The sequence below is a fragment of the Physeter macrocephalus genome, chromosome 19 (genome assembly GCF_002837175.3).
Source record: "Physeter macrocephalus isolate SW-GA chromosome 19, ASM283717v5, whole genome shotgun sequence".
In the NCBI taxonomy this organism is placed as follows: Eukaryota; Metazoa; Chordata; class Mammalia; order Artiodactyla; family Physeteridae; genus Physeter; species Physeter macrocephalus.
In genome coordinates, this window is record NC_041232.1 from 66,934,467 (window position 1) to 66,946,798 (window position 12,332).

Sequence of the window (12,332 nt, forward strand, 5' to 3'; positions counted from 1 at the left end):
GCTTGTATATTTTGGAGATTAATCCTTTGTCTGTTTTTTCAATTTTTTATCCCATTCCGCGGTTTGAGTTTTGTTTTTTTTTATTGTTTCCTTTGCTGTGCAAAAGCTTTGAAGTTTTATTAGGTCCCATTTGTTTATATATTTTTTTATTTCCACTTCTCTAGGAGCTGGGTCAAAATGGATCTTGCTGTGATTTATGTCATAGAGCGTTCTGCCTATGTTTTCCTCTAAGAGTTTTATAGTGCCTGCCCTCACATTTAGGTCTTTAATATATTTTGAGTTTATTTTTGTGTATGGTATTAGGGAGTGTTCTAATAATTTCATTCTTTTACTTGTAGCTGTCCAGTTTTCCCATCACCACTTACTGAAGAGACTATCTTTTCTCCATTGTATAGTCTTACCTTCTTTATCAAAGATAAGGTGAACATATGTGCATTGGTTGTCTCTGGACTTTCTATCCTGTTCCTTTGATATATATTTCTGTTTTTGTGCCAGTACCATACTGTCTTGATTACTGTAGCTTTGTAGTATAGTCTGAAGTCAGGGAGCCTGATTCCTCCAGCTCCATATTTCTTTCTCAAGATTTCTTTGGCTATTTGGGGTCTTGGAATTTTCAAATATATTGAAATAAAAGTTATATACTGATACTACCTCCCCATCTTTTCTAACTCTCTTACTTATTGGCTTCTTGGTTAGTTCAATTGATTTGTGACAGCTATTTTCATATTAGGCAAGTCAATCCTTTTTAATATTATTAAAAATATTGTCCCAGTTTCTAATTCATATTTCAATGTCATTTATTATGTTTTTCCATACAAACGTTTTGGTTTCAATACAGTCATATCTATCAAGATTTTTCTTCATGGGTTCTGTTTTTGTCATATTCTGAGAACTGCCTCCCCACTTGAATAGCAGAATGTATTCCCCTGTGTTTTTCTTGAGCAGCTTTCTGATGTGTTTTTTTTTTTAACATTTATTTCTGGACACTCTATTCTGGTATTCTGGCCTATTGTTCTTTCTGACTCTCTTTACAGTAGTGCACAGAAGCTTTTAGCATCTCATCCAGCATCACACAGAGAGTAAGTCAATGTGCCCTGTTTGACTCCAGTAAGCCCTTAGACTCTCACTCTCAGATCTGCCTCTTGAGGTAGAGATTTATAGATCTTTCTAGTGTAAATTTCATTCCTAAGATTATTCAGCCTTCCTGTGCAGGACAGTCTATGTTTCAGCTTGATGTAGAAAATGCTCATGTTTATTAAGGTGGTAAAATAGTCACAGCAGGGGCTGGTGCCATTTGTTTTCCTCTTTATTTTTAGGCTGTCTTTAACTGAACTCAAAGTACTTTATGTGCATCATCTGCTATATTTTGTGTCTTCATGGTCATATTGAAGAAGAGGGATGTTCATACAACATTTTGACACTGGGAAAAATTCAGAGACAGAAGGCATTATAATGAGGTCATGTAATCAGTAGTGACCCTGGCACAGAATTCCACTGTTTTCAGCCTCCCATAACCAATAGTGACTCTAATTCCAAACTTTTTCCATATCATGTTTTCTTTAAACCCAGCTCTCACCCCTGAACTAGATAGTTAGTCTGCCATTGGGTTCCAAATTCTATCTCAGATTTGGATGAGTCACTTTCAAAAGAAGAAAGGGGAAAAAAGAGAGAAATAAAAAAGTAGAAGAAAGAAGAGAAAAAAGAGACAGAGATGGAAGTTATTGTTGCTTCCTAACATGATAGAACCTTAGTAGTAGCAACCTTAGGGATTAACCCATCTGCACCCTAGAAAATAATTGCCCTGCTACTAACTCATGGAGAATATGGGCTGTCTCCTAATTGCAACCCCAGGATTCTTACTTTACTTCAGTAAAAAAAATGTCATCCATCATACCTCTTACTTGATGCTGATGAACATGTGAACACAGCCCAAGTACATATTTTGCTTTAGCTAGAGTAACAACCAGGAGTCAAACTTAAAATAGATACCTCTGTTATAGTGGATGAACACCTGTATCTTATATTTCAGAACTTCACATGCCTTATGTTATATTTTGAATTATTGGATAATTTTACCCACCATAATTCAAATTGATATGGGTCTTTAGGCAAATCAACATATTGAATGATTAAAAAAAAATCTAACAAGACTTTTTAAAAGATCCATCTTTTCTGTAGGAATTAATATTGTTCTATTTAGAGTGACCAAGGGGAATACTGGCATTTGATGCACATCCACAATTTAAGATTATCTAATGTGTTTTTATTATTTAATCAGTCATCTCGGTAGTTATTCCTTTTGTTCGCCTACTTAATAGATTTGAAGAATGAATGCTAGGTTCAGGCCAATAAGCCTCTTTTATGGTTTACAGTTGTACTCTCATTTTCCTCACTGCAGTACATTAAAAAAGAGAAAGGATGAGCTTACATGCGTAAGCACTCAGCTGTGGTTGCAAATTCTCCATGCTCATCATCTTACTTCCCAGAGAGGGGATTATAATAGAATTGGTCTGTCTGTCTGTCTGTCTCTCTCAGCTGTATATAGGCTTAGAAGGACACATTCAAAAAGAAACAGAGATCTAAGGAAACATCATTCATACACATTCTCTGCCCCCTGTTGTTTTGTGGTGGCTTTATAGCAGTGATATAATGTTCTGCTTGTACAAACTTAATCGAAATAAGTAATAATTTATCTTTGCTTTATATCCTCCTTTATTCATTTTATTTTTATTTCCCTTGAATTTGTTTTGGTAGCTATAAAATTCAAGGGTGAATAGCTAGGGGTTAGAGTCAAGTGTACGGCACACAGATGCTCAGTAAACTTCCACATCTTGCCAGTGCCCCCAGCCTTCAGTCTCCTCACACTCATTCTTATCCTGTCCATAGGAGACATGGCATTTGGTGAACCTGTCAGTCTGAAATTATGACTCTCTAAGACACTTCAGAACATGGAAATCAGCCCATCCTGGCAATGAGCATTTCCACGGCTATACTTACACAGTACCCTTAAATAAATAATTTAGAAATTATTTTAAGTCCCGTAGACCAGGGCTTCCCTGTTGGCTCAGTGGTTAAGAATCTGCCTGCCAATGCAGGGGACATGGGTTCAAGCCCTGGTCCGGGAAGATCCCACATGCCACGGAGCAACTAAGCCCATGCGCCACAACTACTGAGCCTGTGCTCTAGAGCCTGCGAGCCACAACTACTGAGCCCATGCGCCACAACTACTGAAGCCCGCGCACCTAGAGCCTGTGCTCTGCAATGAGAAGCCACTGCAATGAGAAGCCCGTGCGCCACAATGAAGAGTAGCCCCTGCTCACCGCAACTAGAGAAAGCCCGTGCACAGCTATGAAGACCCAACGCAGCCAAAAATAAATAAATAAAATAAATAAATTGTAAATCCCATGGATCAAGTTGGAAGTTTTCCATTAGTAGAACTCATTGCACCATCAAATTGGAGTTTTTTTTTCTTTTGTCATTTGTTATTCTGAAACAGTAAAAGCAGTTGTTAAAAGTACCTACGTTACTAAAGAGAGTAGCTTAAACCTTTAGTTCTTCTTACGTAATTTGCATTAAATTCAACTTACTTTTTCTTGAATTTCTTACTGGAAGAATTCAGTTACTTAACAACAACAACAAAAATTAAAATGCTCTAGCACTGAGTCAATTCTTTTTTTTCCTTAACAACACAGACTGTCAGCTATTTTACATTGGTAGTGTCTTATTACCAAAGGAAATTGCATGGAAAAGCACTGCTTCTTAAAGCCTGCCATGTTGATTTGTAGCTTTAGAGGTATCTGATTTGTGTTCTTTAGATGTTCTCCATGGCTGGAGAAGAGGATTGCATGGCAGTCGGGACAAAGCACCATATGGTTAGGATGAGGTGAATGATCATAAAGGCACATGAGAGATGGGAGGAGAGGTGTCACTTGTCAGTCTTTATCCCTAGAGGAAGCTCTGGTGACAGGAGAATGATTGAAATGGCACTTTTGGGGTCCTTGGGCATGGAGAAGGGATAAACAATGACTAGGAATTCAGTGACGTAAACTCAAGGGAAAGGATGGAAGCAAAGGGAGCTGGGGATTGGGTAAAAATGTAGCTCTCCTGCAGTTGGTGAAAGATGCCAGGGAGAGACATTGATGGGAGAGATGATTAAAGATGGCCTCGTAAAGCCCTGGATTAGTGACAGATGGAAAGGCTACGGTGATTAGTAAGAAAATACAGAGAAGGAAAGAAGACCTGAAATGAAGTAAACTCTTGTAGGAGGAGACATGTGCGATGATTAAAAGGGAAAACAAAGGATGAATTTTTCTCTGCTACCTGATAAGGGAAATAGGCACAGAGATGGAGGGGACCAAGTCCTGTCCTTGGATATAGGAAGCACTCTTATCCCCAACTCACTTGACCTATCAGAGCCCAAATCCTTCTTAAAGCCTTTCCAGTAGGATGTCTAGATTTCCAGCCTGACAACTTGACATTGGGCCAGCAGAAACAGACTTTCTGCTCCCTGGATCTAAAGATAGAGAAATAAAAAATACCATTTACTGAATACAAATCATACAGTAGGGGCTGTGAGCAGCCCGTAAAGTCCATCTCTCGTCCTCACTCAACCCTGCATGTTAGATATTTTGGATCAGTTTTTAAACGTGGACAATAATCTTCAAAGAAGCTAAATAACTTCTCAAGTCACATAGTCACAGAGTGTCAGAGCAGGGATCCAACATCATGTCTATTTAATTGCAGTTTTCTAGTCTAAACCATTTGTTTACATAACTGATGGATTAACCACCTCCACAAACTGCTTGTGACTCTTGCTTCATTTTGGATAAACTCTTTAAAAGGTATTTCCCTAAATAAAGTGAAAATAAAGAAAGCATTAAAAGCATATAACATATGTGTTTACATATATACAATGTACAGATTGTAAACACATTCATTCACACATGTGATGGTTGACCAGTTCACCAGATATTATTTTTTTCTTCTCATTTTGTCTTTTGAAAAGACTTTAAACTCTGAGAGATGTAGTTATCTCTGCTAAAATGATAATACTTTCCAGAATTTGTTTTTCTTCTTATCTCTTTGTGTGGCCATAGGTAATTTTTCTTAGCATACTACCTTGGCCTGGCAATTCTCTTTGATGTGTGGTCCTGGGATAAGCATCAGACTTCTTATAACAGATCCCCAGGTCAGGGCTGCACAAGTCAGGCCAAACCAGTTTTCCAGGCTTCTTTTCTGCTTCTTAATGAAAGTGTTATTGCTTTTAGAAACATTCCTGTATGAACGCATGTTTTACATTGTTTGGTACATAGTTGAATTTCGGAAACATTTTCCCCTATTTGATCCAAAATGAAATATTCTTACCACTAGCCTACACTCCCTGGAAACCTCCCTCTGAGTTCAGCTTTTCACTCCACTTTGTAATTTATTAGCAGAGTAATAATGATTAGCATAACCAGCTTGCAGTGATAGCTCAGTCCCCTTCCAGTACCTAATCTCAAATACCCATTTTTCATGGTGGCAAAATGAAATTTTCTTATCAAAGTCTAAACATCATAATTTCACAAGTTTGCAAAGCCTTTCATTTAGCTAACATCTGCAAGAATGCATTGGATGCCTAGGATGTGACTAAATACAGTGCACTAGATTTGGGGATTAAACTGTGGTGAACAGTTTAGACTTGGTACCTACTCTTACCAAGCATATCCTTTGGGATAGGATACAAAAAAGTGACTAGACCGCAACAGTGCAGTGTAGGACGTGTCCTGAGGGGATGCTTATTCTTCTTGTGTGAAAGCTTAGCAGAGGCACCTAAGCCAGGATGGGGATCAGTGAGGTGACTCCTAGGCTGAACTCAAGAAGCCCAGGTCAGAGCAGCAAAGCAGTTGGAGGGGGGAATTCCATCCAGCTCAGGTTCAGCACACGGAATTAGCAGAGGTAAAAGCATGAGGTTCTCATGGAACCCAGCAAGTTCAGCTTGGAGAGCTGAGAGTTAGCAAGGAACCAGGCCTGCAACTGAAGCCTTTGGAAACTCCTCAAGGCTAGCTTCTCAACCCCAGAGACCTTCAACTGGATCCTTTATCAGGCTTAACACTGCCCAAGACAACTGAGACGGTAGACTGGGATGGGAGGAGCCATGTTAGAGGTGGGAGGAGATAGGTCCTTGAGGGTGAAGCAGGGGCAGGGAGAATTCCCGAGCTGGCCTTCCTCCCTGGAATTGGGAAACGGATTAAAACAGGCCTTCACACCTTGCCTTACATGTCCTCTTCCATCCGTGAATATTGAATGGATTAATTATTGATTACATGCATTGATTTACCAAAGAAAATTCATACATGTATGATCCAACTCCATAGCACTCTTACTATGGATAGTTTATAAAATGATGAATTAAATAGGTTTCTGGGAACAGAATAGAAATGGTTTAGTGAGAAAGTGTGTTCTGATTTCTAAACAACCATCCTGCCAAAACACTTAGAATGGAACACGTTTGTAAGTAAGAGACTGTCTCAAACTTTGTAATTGTCTTACATGCATATACCTTATGTCTTCAGATTAGTTCCAGGCTCTCCCAAGACAAAATTCATGGTTTAAAAATAATTAATTCTTCGCTTCAAGACTAACCATAGGAGATTATAGACATTCAATAAATAATGGTTACTTGTTTTTAGATACTAATCCAGTAAGTTATTTCATGTAAATATTTAGGTTTAGTGAGATATTGTACAGTTCGTTCATTGCTATCTCATACTAACCAAAAATGAAAAATGGTTTCAATCACTATTTTTTTTAGTCCACATTTCTTAGATTTATTAAAATTCATAATACACTAGCTCAAAAGCCATGATTCTTTGAATTTTGAAAATAATATGGAACTTTAGAAAAAAAATGTTAGTCTTTGTCATTTTCAACCATATACAGCCAAGCTTTTTTTGGTAAGCTTGTGAAATTACTTCGTGAACTATAAAAACTCCAAACTACAATTTAAATGTTACCTACTTCTCCATTTAGACAATTAAAAGCTAGAGTTTGGTGTCAAAGGAATAACAACAAGAAGAAAGTCCAAAAGGAAAAGACATAGATATTTGCCCTTAGCACAGTTAGATGGTCCTATCATTTCACTAATGTTCTCTGTTTATATTTTATTTTTATCAAATCTTCCAGCTAATAAAAAGATGCAGTAAATAAAACATCTGGCTGATCTGGTGGCTACATTTATAGTATTTTAGTTCTATAAAATAAAAATAGACATGGGGAGTAACAGAGTCCAAGTATGATGTTTAATGCAAATTAAATATTTTTGTGTTTTTATGAATATGTCTTATCATCTTTCATATGTCTCACAGGGGTTGGAGGTCAGGCATTGTTAATAAGCTCAGAGAAAAATTAATGTACATAAACACTGTATATTAAAAATCCAACAGAAAGAAAGTGTCTCTGGTATCTAGAGGGAATGTAGCTTTACAGAAAAATTAACCCAATATTGTAATTGTTATCAATGATGTTGCAATGACATCACAAAAATGTTATTATTATTGGTTTTGAGTTTCAGAACTGTCTATTCTCATTATCTTAAGAAATCACCTCCTTTTCTTGATGTTGCTATGATAAAATTTTTTTAAAAGAGGGTCTTTAAAAAAACCCCAAAAAACTATGTTATACTGTGGCAAATTCGCCTCTTCTTCTCCATGACAATAGATAAAGAAGCTGTAACCATGACAACAGTAATGGGCCTGGGAGATTAGGGCCAGACTGGAGATTAGGCCTCCAAGAGCAAAGAAAAGAAGTCCTGATTGGTTCTTTATTGAGACCTTATGTGATGACAAGTTACCGTTGAGAGAAAGCATGAAGGATTAGTAAGAACAAAATGATTTCTCCTGTATAAAGTAAGAAGCCGTTCCTTTGTTAAAAACGTGTCCCTTCCTTTTCATATAACGACTGTTGAAATTGAGGTAAGGAATCCATGATTAATTCTCTCCTGAGCTTTGTCTGATAAATCGAGTCTAGACTAGCTCTGTGAGAAGACACTTCGGAAGCCTGGAGCAAAAAGCATCTGTGTGGACCCCCATCACCCTCCTTGTTGGCAGCCCCTGAATGGGTGGAGAAACCAACTCATTTTTGATGTGGTACCATCTATAAGCAGAGTGCTCTTGGCGGAAAAGGATTTGAAAGTTTCTTTCCTGTTCTTTGAAAACTTATCTTTCTAACTGCTTGAAAATTCTCAAAAGATTTTTCCAAGCCATTATTGTTCACATTTTGTTTTTAAAAAATATTTTGTTAAAAAAAAAAAAATTGAAAGGATCCCATTTTCTTTAAAGTGGTGAGATGTATAGGTATTACATTTTAAGAAAGCATACTATCTGTGATTTTAACATGGATTCATTGATAAAGGGGGTATTTGCTATTTTTGAAGTGATAAATTTACAGGCATGAGAATGTTTGGTCAAATGGTATGAATATTTTTCATTTTAAAGTATTTTGCCGAATTGACTTCTAAAAAATATTGTACTCTTACGAACTTCAGCTGATAACATGAGGGTTCTATACCCTAGCCAACGTTTTATATGAGTATCTTTAGAGTCGTGCTACTCTGACAGATTTTTTTTTAAATTAATTAATTTATTTATTTTTGGTTGTGTTGGGTCTTCATTGCTGCACGTGGGCTTTCTCTCGTTGTGGTGAGTGGAGGGCTACTCTTCGTTGTGGTGCACGGGCTTCTCATTGTGGTGGCTTCTCTTGTTGTGGAGCACGGGCTCTAGGCGTGCGGGCTTCAGTAGTTGTGGCTCACAGGCTCTAGAGCGCAGGCTCAGTAGTTGTGGCGCACGGGCTTTGTTGCTCTGCAGCATGTGGCATCTTCCCAGACCAGGGCTCGAACCCATGTCCCCTGCACTGGCGGGTGGATTCTCAACCACTGTGCCACCAGGGAAGTCCCTGACAGATTTTTAAATAGTTTATTCTGACAGATTTTTTTTTTTTTAGATTTTGTTTAAATGCACATTTCTTTTATTATTGTCAGGTTGGTCCCTATTTTTAAATAAAGTTATTCATTATTTTATTGATTTTCAGACATTCTTTTTTATTATAGATATTAACTATATGTCTGTTAGCTATTTGACAAAAACTTTGAATCAGTCTTTACAGAGGAAACCCATCTAAACTAATTCAAGAGGAAAGTAGAATTTAAGTGAATGAGATGGGCTTGAGTGGGAACTGCCTGTGCAAAGGCCCTGGGGAACTGCCACGGGTTCAGCCTGGAGAGAGCATGTTCAGTGTGAGCATCAAAAATCCAGGGCACATCATGTGAGTCCCATGAGAACAATGGTCTCATCTCCTCTGCGCTAGAAGAAGGGCTGGCATAGGATAGGCACTCTGTGAATATTTGCTAAATGAGTAGAGCTGATATGGACACATGCAAGCCTCTGCCCAAAGCTGTTCTTCTTCTGGCAACAGAACACATGAGGCTATTGTGCAGGAAGGTTATTTCCCTGGGATTATGCTCAGCCTACGGTGGAGGAAGAGTGGGTAGATAAATCCCCCAACATGCTTCCCTCAGGGACATACTTCTCTAGAGTCCTGTGCTGCATTGTCTCCCAGAGTCTCCAGTAAGGTTGCCGTTCAGTTACCCTGAATGACAACCAGTCAGATAACTCACTCTTTCTAGCCTTCGCTCCCTGCCCGGTCTCTCTTCCCAAGTCCCCACTGGTCTTTCCTGTGATCACCTTCCAAATAAAGTATGTGCACTTAAATCCGCTTCTTAGGGCCTCTTGATGGCGGAAGCCAAACCAAGAAAAATGGTAAACAGGAGCAAGGCCAACAGGCAGATTGAGAAGTTTGGAGTTTCTCTGAGGTAAAGAGCAGACACCGAGGAGAAATAGCAGAGGGATATGAGCAGGTGTGTCTTTTGACACGTTGATTCTGGATGCCGTTCAGAGAATACATTTGAGGGAGGTGAGTGGAAGGAAAGCAGAGGAGCTGAAAGACAGTTGTGGTGAGTCTGTTGAGAGAGAATGACAGCGACAGCGTGGATAGGAGTGTAGACGTGGAGATAAGAGAGAGTAGATATAGCAGATGTCCAGGAAGGGGAATCCTCAAAGGCGTGAGTGAGGTTGAGTCAGAAGTAGGGGATACATTTCAGGGTTCTAGGCTGTAGATTTGAGAAGAAAGTGTAGACACAACTGAGTTAAGCAGCCCAGGAAGAGAAGCAGGCTGAGGGGGTCAGTGAGTGGCAGGGAGGGGATAAATTCACTTCAGTGTGCTAGTTTGAGCTGTTCATGGTGGGTGGAAGCAAAGGTTTTTGTCAAGAGGCTTAATATCACCCATATTTTTGAGAGAGATTCTCCCTATCCAGACATCAATCTCTCCCCCTCCGCTTATTACCCTGCCATAAAAGATCGACTAGCTTACCATCAGTCTTCCTTTTATTTCAAATACTGTGCTGATCAAGAAAGCAAGGGGAGGGATAAACTGGAAGATTGGGGATTGACATATACACACTACTATATATAAAATAGATAACTAATGAGACCTACTGTATAGCCCAGGGAACTCTACTCAATACTCTGTAATGACCTATATGGGAAAAGCATATAAAAAAGAGTGGATGTATGTACATGTATAACTGATTCACTTTGCTGTACACCTGAATTAATACAACATTGTAAATCAACTATACACCAATAAATTTTTTTTTAAAACAAAGAAAGAAAGGAAGGGAAATTGTATCTACCAAGAAGTTGGCTAAGAATCTATGGAGCCAGAAATAACTGAAAGCTTTTTGCAGTTCTTGAGAACCTCTGTTTCTGGTTCTAACTGGTATGTATTGTAAACTGACAGTTTCTGGAACCATTGGGAAATATGGTATTCCCCCCGCCCCACAAATGGATTTTCCAGCTAACAGGAGTTTAGTTTACGGCGGGAATGCCCACTCAGCCAGCCCCTGGAGAAAGTAAATGCAAGAATGGAGACTGAACTTCAGTAAGAAACTAGAGAAAATGGCCCACAAAAGCCAGTTTGAAGAGACACATGGGTACTTCTGCTTTGGGGCTAGGAATCACCTGTCAAAATGAAATGCATGTTCTTTAGACTTGGAAACTTGAACTAATAAGAATAAAATAGAGATATCCAGCAAATATAAATTATGAATTCACAAACACGTACACACACACACACACATCTATTACAAACATCTATTACAGATTATAAATGCCTCAGGTGTTTGAAAAACCACTTTTCCCATTGTGGATGATTCAATTATTCCTATAAATAACAATCATTAAATTTGGCTATAAATATGGCAGTACTAAACAAGCATGGTACAATGGAACATCTTGATGTCTGGTGGAATTTTTTTGTCATTTCTTCTACTAGCAGGTAGTCCATGAGAACTGCTGCTACTTTTTATCTCTCATCAACATTTAATTTGCTACTTGTAAATTTTCTCTGATCTTTGAAAATATAAAAACAAGGTCCTTCAAATTGTATCTAAAACAGTGTAAATGGGCTCCATCTGAGTGGAGTAAGGTTTTGTAATAACTAGTTGGTTACCTGAAGCATTTATCAATACTTGTAGGGAATTCCCTGGTGGTCCAGTGGTTAGGACTCGGTGCTTTAAATGACTTGGGCCTGGGTTCGATTCCTGGTTGGGGAACTAAGATCCCGCAAGCAGCTCGGTGCAGCCAAAAAAACAAAAAGCTTGTAAGTCTATGTTTCCCTGTTTCATGCCCTAACAGAACATTTTTCCTTATTATCATGGATCCCTTTAGTAATAGAAACTGGACAAATATGCAGTAGAATCATATGTTATTAATTTGCCAATCTTTTATAAACCCCAAGAAATTCAAATACATCTTTTTTTTAATTTTAAAGATTTAATTTTATTTATTTTTGGCTGTGTTGGGTCTTTGTTGCTGTGCGTGGGCTTTCTCTAGTTTCAACGAGCAGTGGCTACTCTTCATTGCAGTGCGCAGGCTTCTCATTGCGGTGGTTTCTCTTGTTGCGGAGCATGGGCTCTAGGTGCATGGGCTTCAGTAGTTGCAGCATGCGGGCTCAGTAGTTGTGGCTCGCAGGCTCTGGAGCTTAGTCTCAGTAGTTGTGGCACACAGGTTTAGTTGCTCTGCGGTATGCAGGATCTTCCCGGACCAGGGATCAGACCTGGGTCCCCTGCATTGGCAGGCAGATTCTTATCCACTACGCCACCAGGGAAGTCCCCATTTTTTTTTTTTTAATTGAAGTATAGTTGGTTTACAATGTTGTATTAGTTTCAGGTGTACAGCAAACTGATCCATATATATATATATATATATATATATATATATATATATATATACACACTT

General features: G+C 38.6%; 1 protein-coding gene across 1 annotated transcript in view; it reads left to right on the plus strand.

The window, feature by feature from the left end:
- DCC (DCC netrin 1 receptor) overlaps positions 1-12,332 on the plus strand; it is a 948,035-nt gene that overhangs the window by 513,174 nt on the left and 422,529 nt on the right. The gene's annotated exons all lie outside the window — the stretch shown is intronic.